We start from the raw sequence: 14,855 nt of genomic DNA, 5'->3' as shown, positions 1-14,855 counted from the left end.
GAAAATTCCCCATCTTAGACAAGCATGAGGTCACATGAACATTAGGGTCTTACCCCGGGACCCAAACATATTCCTTAATTAGTGTCTAAGTCCCCTAGTGCAGTTATTAGGAGCTCAGAATTTCAGAAGCACAAAAGAAAACTTTATTTTTTCAGGGAGTTGTTTTTTTTTTAACCCCTGAAGTAACTTTATAGTTTATTTTTCCTTGTCTGATTGCAATCTCCAAAGCTGCTGACAGTTGGCCTTTGAAACGAGTCAGCTTTGATCAGGGCCATGGCAGCCAGACAGGTCATTTTTACTGTCTGTGACTTAGTCCAACCCGTTTGGCAAGCGGAGTCCCATCCTGGCGTGGGGAGTGGAAAGTGGTGGACACACAGTCAGCCTGTGAGAAGGCAGCCTGCCCCTGACTAGGACCAGCGGCCCCTCCTGCTGCTCCTGTAAAGCAGCTTTCTTGCAGCCCCGCGCTGCTGTGGGATGAGGCTCATGCTGTCGCCCTCTGGCACCTCACCCTTTGCCATGTCTTCCCAGGCCCCACATTCCTCCAGATTGTTAACGATAAGCAGGTTGTCTCCACTGCCTCCCTCCTTCCTGTCCCTGCGCTCTTTTTAATGGTTACTTCTCCACAGGCAAAGGTGCCGCCCTGACTGTTTGGGATCTGTGACTTCCCAGCAGAAGAAGGAGGTTTTGGGCTCCAGGTCTCCACCGGGGGAAGTTTGATGTCAGGCACACGGACATCAGTGGCTCTGAATACCATGAGCCAGGCCGACCACATTGAGGACTGTTGTAGGAGGATGTGGCTGAGCTGGAATAGGCCCCTTTTCTGACATGGTGACAACGAGGGCTGCCGCTGGAGAAAGTCTGCCTGAGTTTGAATCCTGACAGCCTCACTTACTAGCTCTGTGACCCTGGACAGGTTATGTCACCTATGAGCTTCTGTTCTTCAAAATGTAAAATGAACAGAGTAATAGGCCTGAACCCCCAGGGTGGTTACCTGGGGACCCAAAAGTGCCTCTAAAGCGCGGAGAATAGTGTGTGCCACATACTGTGTGCTTAATTAATAAGAGCTGAGATCATGGCTTATATTTTTATAATCATCACTGTCGTCATTATCCATCGCTACCCACTCTCTGGATAGCAGCCAGGGTGTGGGAGAACCAAAGCCCTGCTCTATGAAGAGTGTCTATGGGAGACTCTTTTACTATATAAAGACTCATGGGAGACACATTATGCCACCTTCTATCTCTGAAGGGCTGGAAGAATTAATCTCTGGGGATCCCTCCACCAAACTAAAACCAAAATTTAATTTAGTGCAGGAAGCATTGTCGAATGGCTTCTTTAGGGCCAGAGAGGTCCTCATCCCTGCGGACACTTAGCTGGGGCTGGTACAGGGGATTTATGTACTGGGAGGAGGGAGATGGGGAGAGGACTGTCTGGTTCTGGGGTTCAGGAGGTCTCCTGCTGCTTGTTTTTTCAGGAAAGGCCCCCTATCAGGAGATGCCATGCTCCCTAGTTATACAGTGGCCGCTGAGGCCTGTGGTTTGTGGACTGGCTTATTGCTACACCTTTTTAAAAATATATATTTTTTTATTGATTTCAGAGAGAAAGGGAGAGAGAGAGAGAGAGAGAGATACATCAATAATGAGGGAGAATCATTGTTAACTGCCTCCTGCACGCCCCCCTACTAGGGATTGAGTCCACAACCTGGATAGGTGCCCTGACCAAGAATTGAACCATGACTTCCTGGTTCATAGGAGGACGCTCACCACCAAGCCATGCCACTTTGAAATAAGACAATGGACATGCTCTTAGTTTTGCCTTGAATGAATGATTAATTCAGGACACTTAAAGCAATTAGGCCTCATTATTCTGGCAAGGCTCAAAGCAGTATGTCAGTATTTATTCATGCTGGGGAATGGTTTCGTGGGGACAAGAAGGAGTCAGTGGGGACAGGCAGTTTGCAGGAGTTTTGCTTGCCCACTAGGAAAGTTACACAGATGTAGAAGATGTCTTCGTTCTCAAGAAGCTAAGAAGCCTGACTAGAGAACACAGACAGAGGTGAGCCCCGCCCTGACTGTTATAAACAGTCATGTTGATCACAGAGAAAGGCTTCCTTTCCATCCCTCTCTAGGTGTGTCGTGTTTTTTTTGCAAAGATGGTTGTGTGTTCAGGCTGGGGTTCATTTTTACCAGAGATACAGATGTTTCTGCTCATGTACAAGATTTCATTAAAGCTCAGCCAGCGGTTTACTGTGGCAAGGGACTGCCAAGGTTAATATTTCTGCAATACGTTCCCTTCTGTTCATTCTTGGCACCAAAACACTCCCAGGTGGGCACACGGTGCTGGTGCCATATATCAAAACTATACAATGGAATCGCCAGTGCATCTGTTCAACTCAGATGGAGCCTCTGGGAGCACGGTGTCGGCTTTGCCTTAGGACCCAGGCAGGAGAAACATTTCAGCCCACCCTCTGCTGGCCTACTCTAGCTTCAGAAGCTGCCATAGCTACTCAGTTTGGCACAGGGGGACAAGGGCAGAGGACAAGAGAGCATTTGTGGGACAGATGTGGGTTCAAATCCTGTGCAGTTTGGGAGAGTCACTTGCCCACCTGGAGTGTCTGTTTCCTCATCTGTACAATGGGGCAGTCATTTCTGCCTCAGAAGATGTTGTGAGGATGAACTGAGATACTGCATATAATTCACTGATAGAGAGCAGAGAGCCTGGCACCAGGAAGAGCTGGAGAGAGAGACCTATCAGATGAATACTTGGGACTCCCCAGAGGTGGAGGAAAATGCACAGGCCAGGAAGCCCTCACTCTTCTCTCTCTGCTCTGTGATGAGGAAACTGTGTACGCAGAACCGGTTCTGCTACCTGCGAGCCCGGAAGGTGTCAGGTTAAAAATTATAGCACCTGGCTCCTTGGACCCCTGTTTCCTCTGCCTCACCCCATCGGAGGCTGGTGGGATTGGGGAGTGGTCAAGCGTGGGCCTTGTCGAGGAACATTTGGCGAGGGTAAGGAGGGCTTGGAGGCAGGGGAGGGCTGGGATTAAGGGTCAAGACACGAGCGAGAGGTTATAATGTATCTGTGGCCATTGTACTTAGTGACTTTTTCTACTGACTTTCTAAATTCAGGTTTGCTCATTGAGTCAGAGTGGAAAGAGCCAGACCTCATGGGGTTCTATGTGTTTTCTTTGTGCCTCTGCTGATTTGTAGGGTCGTCTGGTGAAAGTATATACTGTTCACACGAACTTTATGGGACTTTGTAGTCTTTTTTTATTTTGTAAGCCTCCACTGAAGAAGAAATCTAGAAAAATTACTTATTTTCAATTATGGTTTTTACCAAATATACGTCTAGTTATCTAGGACTCTTAGTCGGTGTTTTGCAAACCATCCCTCTCACACAGCACAGTACAGTGGCGATCCTGCAATTCCTAACCTTGAGTCTTGCAAGACATCTAAGTGTGTTGTGAATCCTCAACCAAAGACAGTCTTGTTTATTTCATGTGAAAGGCAAGGTGGATTTTATTCCAATCTTGAGGTGGTCAGTGGTCAAATCTGTGAATGGTATTGGGGGAGGAGCACTCTATTAATCAGAATATTGTGATAAGCAGAACATTCCATTTCTTGGCTGTACTGGAGACAAATGACACAGTGGATAATGTGTTCCTTGCTGGTTTCTTTATAATCCATCACATCCATCTATTCTTCCTTCTGTCCTGCCTTCCCTCCTTCCTTCCATCTTTCCATGTATCCATTCACCATTCATCCTATACACACTTATTGGCACTTGAGTTGGCCCTGAACTTGCAAGGGAATAGGGAGAAAATGATCCTGGATCCTGCCTTGGAGACCACAAAATGTGAAATAGGGCCAAGACACTGGAGTACCTGCGTGAACAGCCCAAGGAAATTTTTTGAGAAAAAGGGTGATATTTGCACCAACTGCTCTTTGAGAAATACACAGGATCCCAAGTTGTGAAAACTTGGCATTCCCACCTCAGGAGTAAATGCCCAGAGGGTGGCAAGTGGTGGTTCTCTGCGAGGGATTGCCAGTAGTTGCATTGGGCTGAAGTGGAGGGGAGGAGTGGGAGATCGGGCGCCTGCTTAAGTAGCAGTTCTTGAAAGGCAAGTTGAGGTTTGGGGACTTGATTCTGCAGGTCCTAGAGCAGTGATGGCGAACCTTTTGATCTCGGTGTGTCAGCATTTTGAAAAACCCTAACTTAACTCTGGTGCCGTGTCACATAGAGAAATTTTTTGATATTTGCAACCATAGTAAAACAAAGATTTATATTTTTGGTATTTAAATGCCATTTAACAAAGAAAAATCAACCAAAAAAATGAGTTCGAGTGTCACCTCTGACACGTGTGTCATAGGTTTGCCATTACTGTCCTAGAGAATGCTTTCACAGCAAGTGTGGCCAATGAGGACTTCCCTGCCCTTGCTTGAATGTAGAGGCATGCTGGTCGATTTCGAGAGTTCTCCACTTGTTAAAGGTGGGGGATTAGCTGAGAGATGGGGCAGTCTCATTGACGTTGGGTAGTTAACTCAGCTGCACTGGGCATATGTGGCATCACCCACATTTCCTCCTTTCACGGCTTCTTTCTTTTCAAATCTCTCCTTACATTTTAGTTTTTCTCACTTTTATCTACAGTTTTCCCACTGCCTGGAGACTGTCCTGTAAGACCTGCTCTCCTGCCTCACCTCGCAGCCCTCTAGGAATTTGGGAGTTTGGAGAACGGGAGGGCTCAGCCTCCGTGACCTCTTCTATCTTTGGAATCTGTCCCTTGGCTATAAATAAGGCTGTTGCTTAGTGCCAGTATTGATGGTATTTGCAGCTGTCCTCTGGGAGATGGACTCAGACGAATAACCCATTTTCAAGAGGACATGGCCATTAGGTGACAGCTATTTATGGTTCCTATTGACCAGGGCCAAACCTGAACTGTCACTGACATTAAAATTTCATGTGCCATGAAGCCACCTTTTATCGGGCTGTCTCTTTCTATTTATTTGAAATATCTCATGGTGTTGGTCTAGGTCAGCCGTGGGCAAACTACGGCCCTCGGGCCGGATCCGGATCCGGCCCGTTTGAAATGAATAAAACTAAAAAAAAAAAAAAAAAAGACCGTACCCTTTTATGTAATGATGTTTACTTTGAATTTATATTAGTTCACACAAACACTCCATCCATGCTTTTGTTCCGGCCCTCCGGTCCAGTTTAAGAACCCATTGTGGCCCTTGAGTCAAAAAGTTTGCCCACCCCTGGTCTAGGTTCTTCAAAAAGATGAACTGTGAAATCTGAAGGGTCTCCTGTGTCTGGCTGCTGGAATTGTCCCTGGCACCCCTCAACCGCCCCCTCCCCAGCATGCCTCTAAACCAGGGGTCCACATCTCCATCTCACAGTAGAGAACACTGGGTGCCAAAAGGCTTAATGGAACTCTGGTTCCCAGGTCAGTGGGTTAGTGACAGAGCCAGAAAGCAAACCAACTTCTTCCTGGAATCAAAGCCTGGACAATTTCCATGAAGCCATGCGTGTCTGATTTCTGAACCTGGAATGTCACTATGGAGGGTTTTGTTTATTTATTTCGTCACCTGATAGTTCATTCACTTGGGGCTGATCGAACATGCACTTTTTAAAAGCTTATTCATGCTGAGTTTGCCTTAGTAGCCACAGTGTTGCTCTTGATAGAATTTCTTTCCCACACTCTTAGATGAAAATAAACAAGGCCCTAAAATGTCACGCAAAATTCCTTCTGGCTTTCTAAGCTAATGTATTTTATACATGGCTGAATTCTCCGTGAACTTCTTACTGGAAAATACTCCTTTCCTGAGTTCTGTTTCTCCATCAAAGGGATACCACGTGGTTGGTATGTGACAACTATTTTTCAGTGGCCTTGACATTGATGTTCAGGGTAGGAAATGATCTTGCATTCGTCACCTCTGCTGTCATCAGATCCCTTTCATCTCAAGTACCTGCACTTCTTCAACTTAAACTTTGGCACTCGAGTGGGCCTGGGGCCGGGGAAAGTACGTCTTGATCTCTGCGTCCATGTGGAGTCTTAGGAAGAAGGGCGGGAGTCTTAAGAACCTGGTTTTTCAAAGCAGAAGGTCCAGGTCAAATGTCAACCTTCCTTCTTAACCGCTGGACATGAGGCAAATATAATATGTCTGAACCTCAGTTCTCTTATCTTTAAGCTGAGATTCCTTTTGGAGTGAGTGGAGAATTGATTTTAACATTCTCGTCCTTCTTGTCTGCAACCATACACCAATACTTTGATAGATTAGAAAAGGCAATGCTGGAGTCCCGCCCTCATGGGACATATTTGCCCTCGTGGGACATATTCCATGACTGTGATGCCCCTCCCACTGTATAATACAGATTTTCTAAATATTAAGAAGTACCTTGGGTGCTGATGAAATGCTCCTCCTTTCCCCTTTCAGAGATCATTATCCATGTGTCTATATGTAGAGTGTGAGCTGAGAGTTCTGAACCCTGCCTGGGCATTGGGATCCTCTAGACCAGTGGTCGGCAAACTCATTAGTCAACAGAGCCAAATACCAACAGTATAACGATTGAAATTTCTTTTGAGAGCCAAATTTTTTAAACTTAAACTATATAGGTAGGTACATTGTTATTAACTTAATTAGGGTATTCCTAAGCTGGCCTTTGCTAAAAACGTCCTCAATCTGATTCAGGTACATTCGCTGAGGTCGACCCCTTCCAACTCTGCCATCCACACTCGTCTTGTATACTTGTTTCGTCTATCTCCTTTCCGAAAACTGACTTTTGTGCATGGGCCATGGAGTTTTAATCGCACTGTACATGCACACCCGCACGTGGTATTTTGTGGAAGAGCCACACTCAAGGGGCCAAAGAGCCGCATGTGGCTTGAGAGCCACGGTTTGCCGACCACTGCCCTAGACCTTTGAAAAGAAAGGCAACTGTGTGTGTGTCATGCAAACCTGCTGAGTCATACCCTTTGAGGGTGGGCCTGGGCATCTGTATTTTTTAAAAGCTCCCCAGGGAACTCAAACATGAAGCTGGAATGGAGACTTCACATCACCAGCATATTGGGCCAGTGGAATACGTAGACTGTGGACAAAGCTCATTGAGTGTTTTCCCTACCATGGATGACAGCTCTGGCTGGCCATGGTCTTTCCTCTCACTCTCTCATAGACAGTCCTGTGGTCACAATAATTTGCAAAGATAGTCTCAGATGAGATATTAGAATGTCCCCTTACAAGACTAATCCAAGCCGCACACTTGAACTCGGGTCAGGACCCTGCAGAGGGAAGCAGTCGGCCCTCCTCCATACCCAGGGGACTGTGCAGAGGAAAGACGCCTCCTTGGATGGTGCCTGCCTAGGCTGGTGTCCTACTCTGTTTAAATCTCGTCTTTCTTTTGTGGGACATTCAAGGGCTCCTTCATAGGACCTAAGATGGATGCTGGTGTGCACTCTCTCCAAAGTGACACTCAATCCTTTTGCCCTAATGGTTCTCCAAGGATACAATCCCAGCCTGTACTCTGCACCCTCTCTCCCCCTCCAGATTCTCAGAGCAGGGGTTAGATCTCAGACCACAGCATCCCTCACTGCTGAACATTCATACCGGACTCCCCAGCAACCCCACTGAAGCACATACCCGCCCCGCCCTCAGGTTTGAGTGGGTGCATAGACGATGTGCTCATAGCACATGGTTCTCCAAGGATACGCTCCTATCAAAGAGTCCCCTCTCTCCACACTTTCATCTCTTTTTACATCCCCCATCCAACGGAGAGGAAAAATCTAGAAACTGGCACTCTGATTTTCCTTTGAATCCTGCAATTTGCACGTTTGCCCCATTCTTCCTCTGGGGCCTCTGTTTAAGCCCAGACTTTGTAGAAGCAGCCCTAAGTGGCTCACATGTTGGGGGCCAATGGCTTGAGCTGACAGGTCAGACTGGCTTGGTTTTAAGACCTTAAGCAAGCGTTTTAACCTCTCCAGACCTCAGATTCCTCGTGAATAAAATAGGACTAGTCATAGAAACTAACTCGAAGATTGTGAGGATTAAATGTGACAAGTGTATCTAAAGGGCTTAATGCCTGACACCTAAGAAGTGCTCAGTGGTACCCACTATCCAGCTCAGGTCAGCTGAAATTCTAGCCATCTTAGCCGTCTTCTTTAAAATTTTATTTGTGGATGGGCAGCCAGCTGGACAGGGGCTGCCCCATCACTGCTCCACGGAGAAACATTCTGGCTCAGCCAGTTCTGTGTCCAGAAACCAACAAGAGGAGGTCTCATTGAGAACTGCTCACAGAAGCAGGGTCACACGAGCTAACTAAATTAAGCAAGTTATCAGGCAGCAGAAAATGCAGTTAGATTTACATCTATGAAGCAGATGGCCAGGATGCAGTGATTAAATTAGCTTTATTATGTTTGGGGAAATTAATTTGTCACTTTATTATTTTTTTCTTTTGTTGTTGTGAATAAGAGAGATGTGATTTTGTTATCTCTGGCAAAAGTGATTTGTAGAAAGAGTTTATCCTTTAATGGAAAACAGGGATGTGGCAGGACCTTGAAAAACCCGTGTCTTCTAATTGTCTATTAATAGCTTGTACAACTGTTTAGAATGTGGCCCAGAGAATAGAAATGCTGCCACCTATTGCTGGTAAAAAGCTGGCTTATGCTACCAATCATGTGGTGGTTATTTTTTTCCTCTTAAACATTTTCAGAACATGGGCCATTGAGTATTAAATTCATCTTGGAGATGTTTTTCCTCTACTGAAGTCCTTAGGACCTGGTGTTCCCTGACGTACACTATTAATTACAATGCCTCACAACACGTTTTGATCTGGTTCACTTGAGGGAACCTCAGGCATTTCTATTTCCTTCTTTGAAAGGTAAGGAAGAATCAGTTGTGGAATCTTTAAGGACAATTGGGATCTTTTGAGTTAGGGCTCAGGGTTGTTAACTGGGAGAGTCCCAGCCTTATTCTTTGGGCACAAATAGTTCTTTCATGGTCTTTTTGAAAGGATCAAAGAAAAACCTAGAGTTTTGAATGCCTTCTTTTTTGGTTAAGTTCTTTTATCCTTAAGGTTACTAATGAGAGTCCCACCAACAACACAGAGCAGGCAACTGTACGTGAAGCCTCCCCCCACCAGCCAGAAGAGCCAACACAGCTGTGAACAACACCCACCAGAGGAGCTGCTGCCAACTGGAAAGCAGCTGCTACCGCAACCGTCTGAGCAGCAACCACAACCCAAGGAGCCCCTGCCACCCAGGGAGCAGCCACTGAACACCTCAACATCTACATATGTCAGCGAGATCAAACATGGGTAGGCAAAGAAACCCCCAAAGGAAAGAAAAGGAGGACTCGCCAGAAAAGCAGCTAAGTGAGACAGAGATATGCAACATGACGGAAAAAGAATTCAGAATAAGGTTCCTAGAGTACATGCACCACATGTTCAAGAAGCAAGAAGAAACAGATGAAAAACTCAACTACTTATGCAAGAAGCTAGAAGAAACAGATGAAAAAATCAACAACTTAAGTAAGTCCCAAGAAGAAATGAAGAGTGACATAGCTTCAATAAAAAACTCCATTGAAAGTATCAACAGTAGACTGGGAGAAGCGGAGGACCGAATTAGTGAATTAGAAGACAAGGAAGCAAAACACACTCAAACTGTACGGCAAATGGAGAAAAAAATTAAAAGACAGGAGGAGAGCCTAAGGGAGCTTTGGGACAACATGAAACGAAACAACATACGAATAATAGGGGTGCCAGAACAACAGAAAGATGAACATGGATTAGAAAACCTATTCGAAGAAATAATATCAGAAAACTTCCCTGAGGTGGGGAAGAAAAAAGTCACACAAGCCCAGAGAGTCCCAAACAAGGTGAACCCGAAAAGACCCACACCAAGACACATCATAATTACCATGGCAAATGTTCAGGATAAAGAGAGAATCTTACAGGCTGCAAGAGAGAGACGGAAAGTAACATACAAGGGATCTCCCATTAGATTATCAAATGATTTCTCAACAGAAACACATCAGGCCAGAAAAGAATGGACGGAAATCTACAAAGTGATGCAAAGCAAAGGACTGAATCCAAGAATACTCTATCCAGCAAGGCTATCATTCAAAATTGAAGGGGAAATAAGAAGCTTCACAGACAAAAAAGGGCTAAGGGAGTTTATCACCACCAAGCCAGCCATGCAAGAAATGCTAAAGGGACTGGTGTAAAAAGAAGAAATATCAAGCTCAGAAAGAAAACAGCCACACACACACACACAAAAAGAAATGGCTACAAACAAATACCTTTCAATAATAACTTTAAATGTAAATGGACTAAATGCTCCAACCAAAAGACATCGAGTGGCTGAATGGATAAAAAAACATGACCCATACATCTGCTGTCTACAAGAGACCCACCTCATTAGAAGGGACTCACACAGACTGAAAGTGAAGGGATGGAAAAATATCTTTCACGCAAATGGAAAGGAAAAGAAAGCTGGGGTAGCAATACTTATATCTGACAAAATACATCTCAAAGTGAAGGCCATAACCAGAGATAAGGAAGGCCACTTCATAATACTAAAGGGATCAATACAACAAGAAGATATAACCCTGGTAAACATATATGCACCCAATGCAGGAGCACCCACATACATAAGAAAACTTCTGGAAGATATCAGGGGAGAGATCGACAACAATACAATCATAGTAGGGGACTTTAATACACCACTGACATCACTGGATAAATCCGCTAGACAAAAACTCAGCAAAGAAACAGCAATCCTAAATGACTCACTAGATCAGATGGACTTAATTGACATCTTCAGAACACTTCACCCCACAGCTGCGGAATATACATTCCTCTCAGGTGCTCATGGGACATATTCAAAAATAGACCACATATTGGGTCACAAGCAAAGTCTCCACAAATTCAAGAAGATTGAAATCATAAAAAGCTTCTTCACAGACCACGATGGCATAATGTTAGAAATAAACTACAATAAAAACAACCCAAAATACTCAAACACTTGGAAGCTGAATAGCATGTTATTAAATATTGATTGGGTTACCGATGACATCAAAGAAGAAATTAAAAACATCCTGGACACTAATGACAATGAAAACACAACAATCCAAAACCTCTGGGACACAATGAAAGCAGTCCTGAGAGGGAAGTTTATAGCTCTACAGGCCTATCTCAAAAAACAAGAAAAAATGGTAGTCAATCATCTAACTCTACAACTCAAAGAATTAGAAAGAGAGCAACAAGAAAACCCCAGAGTGAGCAGAAGGAAGGAGATAATAAAGATTAGAGCAGAAATCAATGAAATAGAGACCAAAAAAACAATACAGAAAATCAATGAAACCAAGAGCTGGTTCTTTGAAAGGATAAACAAGATTGACAAACCCCTAGCCAGGCTCACCAAGAAGCAAAGAGAGAGGTCCCAAATAAACCAAATCAGAAATGATAGAGGCGAAATAACAACAGACCCCACAGAAATACAAATGATTGTTAAACAATACTACGAGCAACTCTACTCCAACAAACTGGACAACCTGGAGGAAATGGACAAATTCCTAGAAAAATACAACATTCCAAAACTCAATCAGGAAGAATCTAAAAACCTCAATAGGCCAATAACTATGGAAGAAATTGAAGCAGTCATCAGAAAGCTTCCAGCAAACAAAAGCCCAGGGCCAGACGGCTTCACAGGGGAGTTCTACCAAACATTCAAGGAAGAACTAAAACCTACCCTCCTCAGACTACTACAAAAAATTCAAGAGGAAGGAACGCTTCCAAGCTCATTCTATGAAGCCAGCATCACCCTAATACCAAAACCAGGTAAAGACATCACAATGAAAGAGAATTACAGGCCAATATCCCTCATGAACATAGATGCCAAAATCCTCAACAAAATCTTAGCAAATCGGATCCAGCAGTACATCAGAAGGATCATACACCATGACCAAGTAGGATTCATCCCAGAGATGCAAGGATGGTACAACATCCGTAAATCAATAAATGTGATACATCACATAAACAAATTGAAAGAAAAAAACCACATGGTCATATCAATTGATGCAGAAAAAGCATTCGACAAAATCCAACACCCATTTTTGATAAAAACTCTCAGAAAGGTGGGAATAGAAGGATCATACCTCAACATAATAAAAGCCATATATGACAGGCCCACTGCCAACATCATACTCAATGGACAAAAACTAACACCATTTCCCCTAAGAACAGGAACAAGACAGGGATGCCCACTCTCACCACTCCTGTTCAACATAGTACTGGAAGTATTAGCCATTGCAATTAGGCAAGAAGAAGGAATAAAAGGCATCCAAATTGGAAAAGAGGAAGTAAAACTGTCCTTATTTGCAGATGACATGATATTATACATACAAAACCCTAGAGACTCCATCAAAAAGCTACTAGACTTAATACATGAATTTGGCAATGTAGCAGGATACAAAATTAACCCCAAGAAATCTGAGGCATTTCTATACACCAACAGTGAACTTTCAGAAAGGGAGATCAGAAAAACAATCCCATTTACCATCGCACCAAAAAAATTAAGATACCTAGGAATAAACTTAACTAAAGAGGTTAAAGACCTCTACTCAGAAAACTACAGGACGTTGAAAAAAGAGATAGAGGAAGACATAAACAGATGGAAGAACATACCATGTTCTTGGATTGGTAGAATCAACATCATTAAAATGTCCATACTACCCAAAGCAATCTATACATTCAACGCACTTCCCATTAAAATACCAATGGCCTTCTTCAAAGATCTAGAACGAACTCTCCAAAAATTCATCTGGAATAAAAAAAGACCCCGAATAGCTGCAACGATCCTGAGAAAGAACAAAGTAGGTGGGATCTCAATGCCAGATATCAAGCTGTATTACAAAGCCACTGTTCTCAAAACTGCCTGGTACTGGCACAAGAACAGACATATAGATCAGTGGAATAGAATAGAGAGTCCAGAAATTAGCCCGAACCAATATGCTCAATTAATTTTTGACAAAGGAGGCATGAACATACAATGGAGCCAAGATAGTCTCTTCAATAAATGGTGTTGGGAAAATTGGACAGACATATGCAAGAAAATGAAACTAGACCACCAACTTACACCATACACAAGAATAAACTCAAAATGGATAAAGGACTTAAATGTACGACAGGAAACCATAAAAATTCTAGAAGAATACAAAGGCAACAAAATCTCAGACATATGCCAAAACAATTTCTTCACTGATACAGCTCCTAGGGCAGTTGAAACTAAAGAGAAACTGAACAAATGGGACTACATCAAAATAAAAAGCTTCTGCACAGCAAAAGAAACCATCAACAAAACAACAAGAAAACCCACCTCGTGGGAAAACATATTTGCCAACGTCATATCGGATAAGGGCTTAATCTCCAAAATTTATAGGGAACTCATACAACTTAACAAAAAGAAGATAAACAATCCAATCAAAAAATGGGCAAAGGATCTAAATAGACACCTTTCAAAAGAGGACATTCAGAAAGCCAAGAGACATATGAAAACATGCTCAAAGTCACTAATCATCCGAGAGATGCAAATCAAAACAACAATGAGGTACCATCTCACACCTGTCAGAATGGCCATCATCAACAAATCAACAAACGACAAGTGCTGGAGAGGATGTGGAGAAAAAGGAACACTTGTGCACTGCTGGTGGGAATGCAGACTGGTGCAGCCACTATGGAAGGCAGTATGGAGGTTCCTCAAAAAATTGGAAATGGAACTCCCATTTGACCCTGTGATCCCACTACTAGGAATATATCCCAAGAAACCAGAAACACCTATCAGAAAGGATATATGCACCCAGATGTTCATAGCAGCACAATTCACCATAGCTAAGATCTGGAAACAGCCTAAGTGCCCATCAGTAGATGAATGGATTAGAAAGCTGTGGTACATCTACACGATGGAATACTATGCTGCTGTTAAAAAGAAGGAACTCCTACCATTTGCAACATCATGGATGGAACTGGAGAGCATTATGCTAAGTGAAACAAGCCAGTCAATGAAGGAAAAATACCACATGATCTCACTCATTCATGGATAATAAAGACCATCACAAACTTTTGAACAATAATAGATACAGAGGCAGAGCTGCCTCAAACTGATTGTCAAACTGCAGTGGGAAGGCCAGAGAGAGTTGGGGGGCAGGAGGGAGGGGAGTAAGAGATCAACCGAAGGACTTGTATGCATGCATATAAGCATAACTAATGGACATAAGACACTGGGGGGTAAGGGAGGGTAGTGGTTTGTCAAGGGCGGGGGGGGGAAAAAGGATACTTATGTAATACCCTTTGTAATACTTTAAGAGGAAAATAAAAAAAATAAATAAATAAAAAAAAAATAAAAAAATAAAAAATAAAAATGTTATTTTAAAATAGTCATTTCAAATTAAAAAAAAAAAAAAAAAAAAAAAAAAAAAAAAAAAAAAGGTTACTAATGAGCATCCTAGGAAACTCAACCCTGCAGGAAGAGTTTATTGTACATAGTAACTAGGCTACAAACTTTATACGTATACCTATGTATGGTGTGTGTGTGTGTGTCCAAGTAAATGATGTTTCTGAAATTTTGTCCCAAATCTAACATCAGGCAAAGCATTCTGCCCTTGAAATGGCTAGATCCATGTGCTATCCACCGGAGTTTAAGAATTGGTTTTTTGAACATGGCTATGGAGCTTTGTATTTTTTTAAAATAAACTTTTTACTTTAGACTGGATTTAAATTTACAGAAAAATGGTGAAGATTGTACAGTGAGTTCCCATTGTTTGTACAGTGGGAAGATTGTACAGTGAGTTCCCGGTTTTCCCTATTGT

At 43.1% G+C, this 14,855-nt stretch overlaps 1 protein-coding gene across 4 annotated transcripts in view; it reads left to right on the top strand.

Moving 5' to 3' along the window:
- NAV2 (neuron navigator 2) overlaps window positions 1-14,855 on the top strand; it is a 366,387-nt gene that overhangs the window by 91,774 nt on the left and 259,758 nt on the right. The window lies entirely within an intron of this gene.

Source organism: Myotis yumanensis, unplaced genomic scaffold (assembly GCF_028538775.1).
Source record: "Myotis yumanensis isolate MYYU_CA2020_CCGP unplaced genomic scaffold, mMyoYum1.0.hap1 SCAF_10, whole genome shotgun sequence".
NCBI lineage: Eukaryota > Metazoa > Chordata > Mammalia > Chiroptera > Vespertilionidae > Myotis > Myotis yumanensis.
Note: the sequence above shows the minus strand (reverse complement) of the source record. Positions and strands in the feature narration are given on the sequence as shown.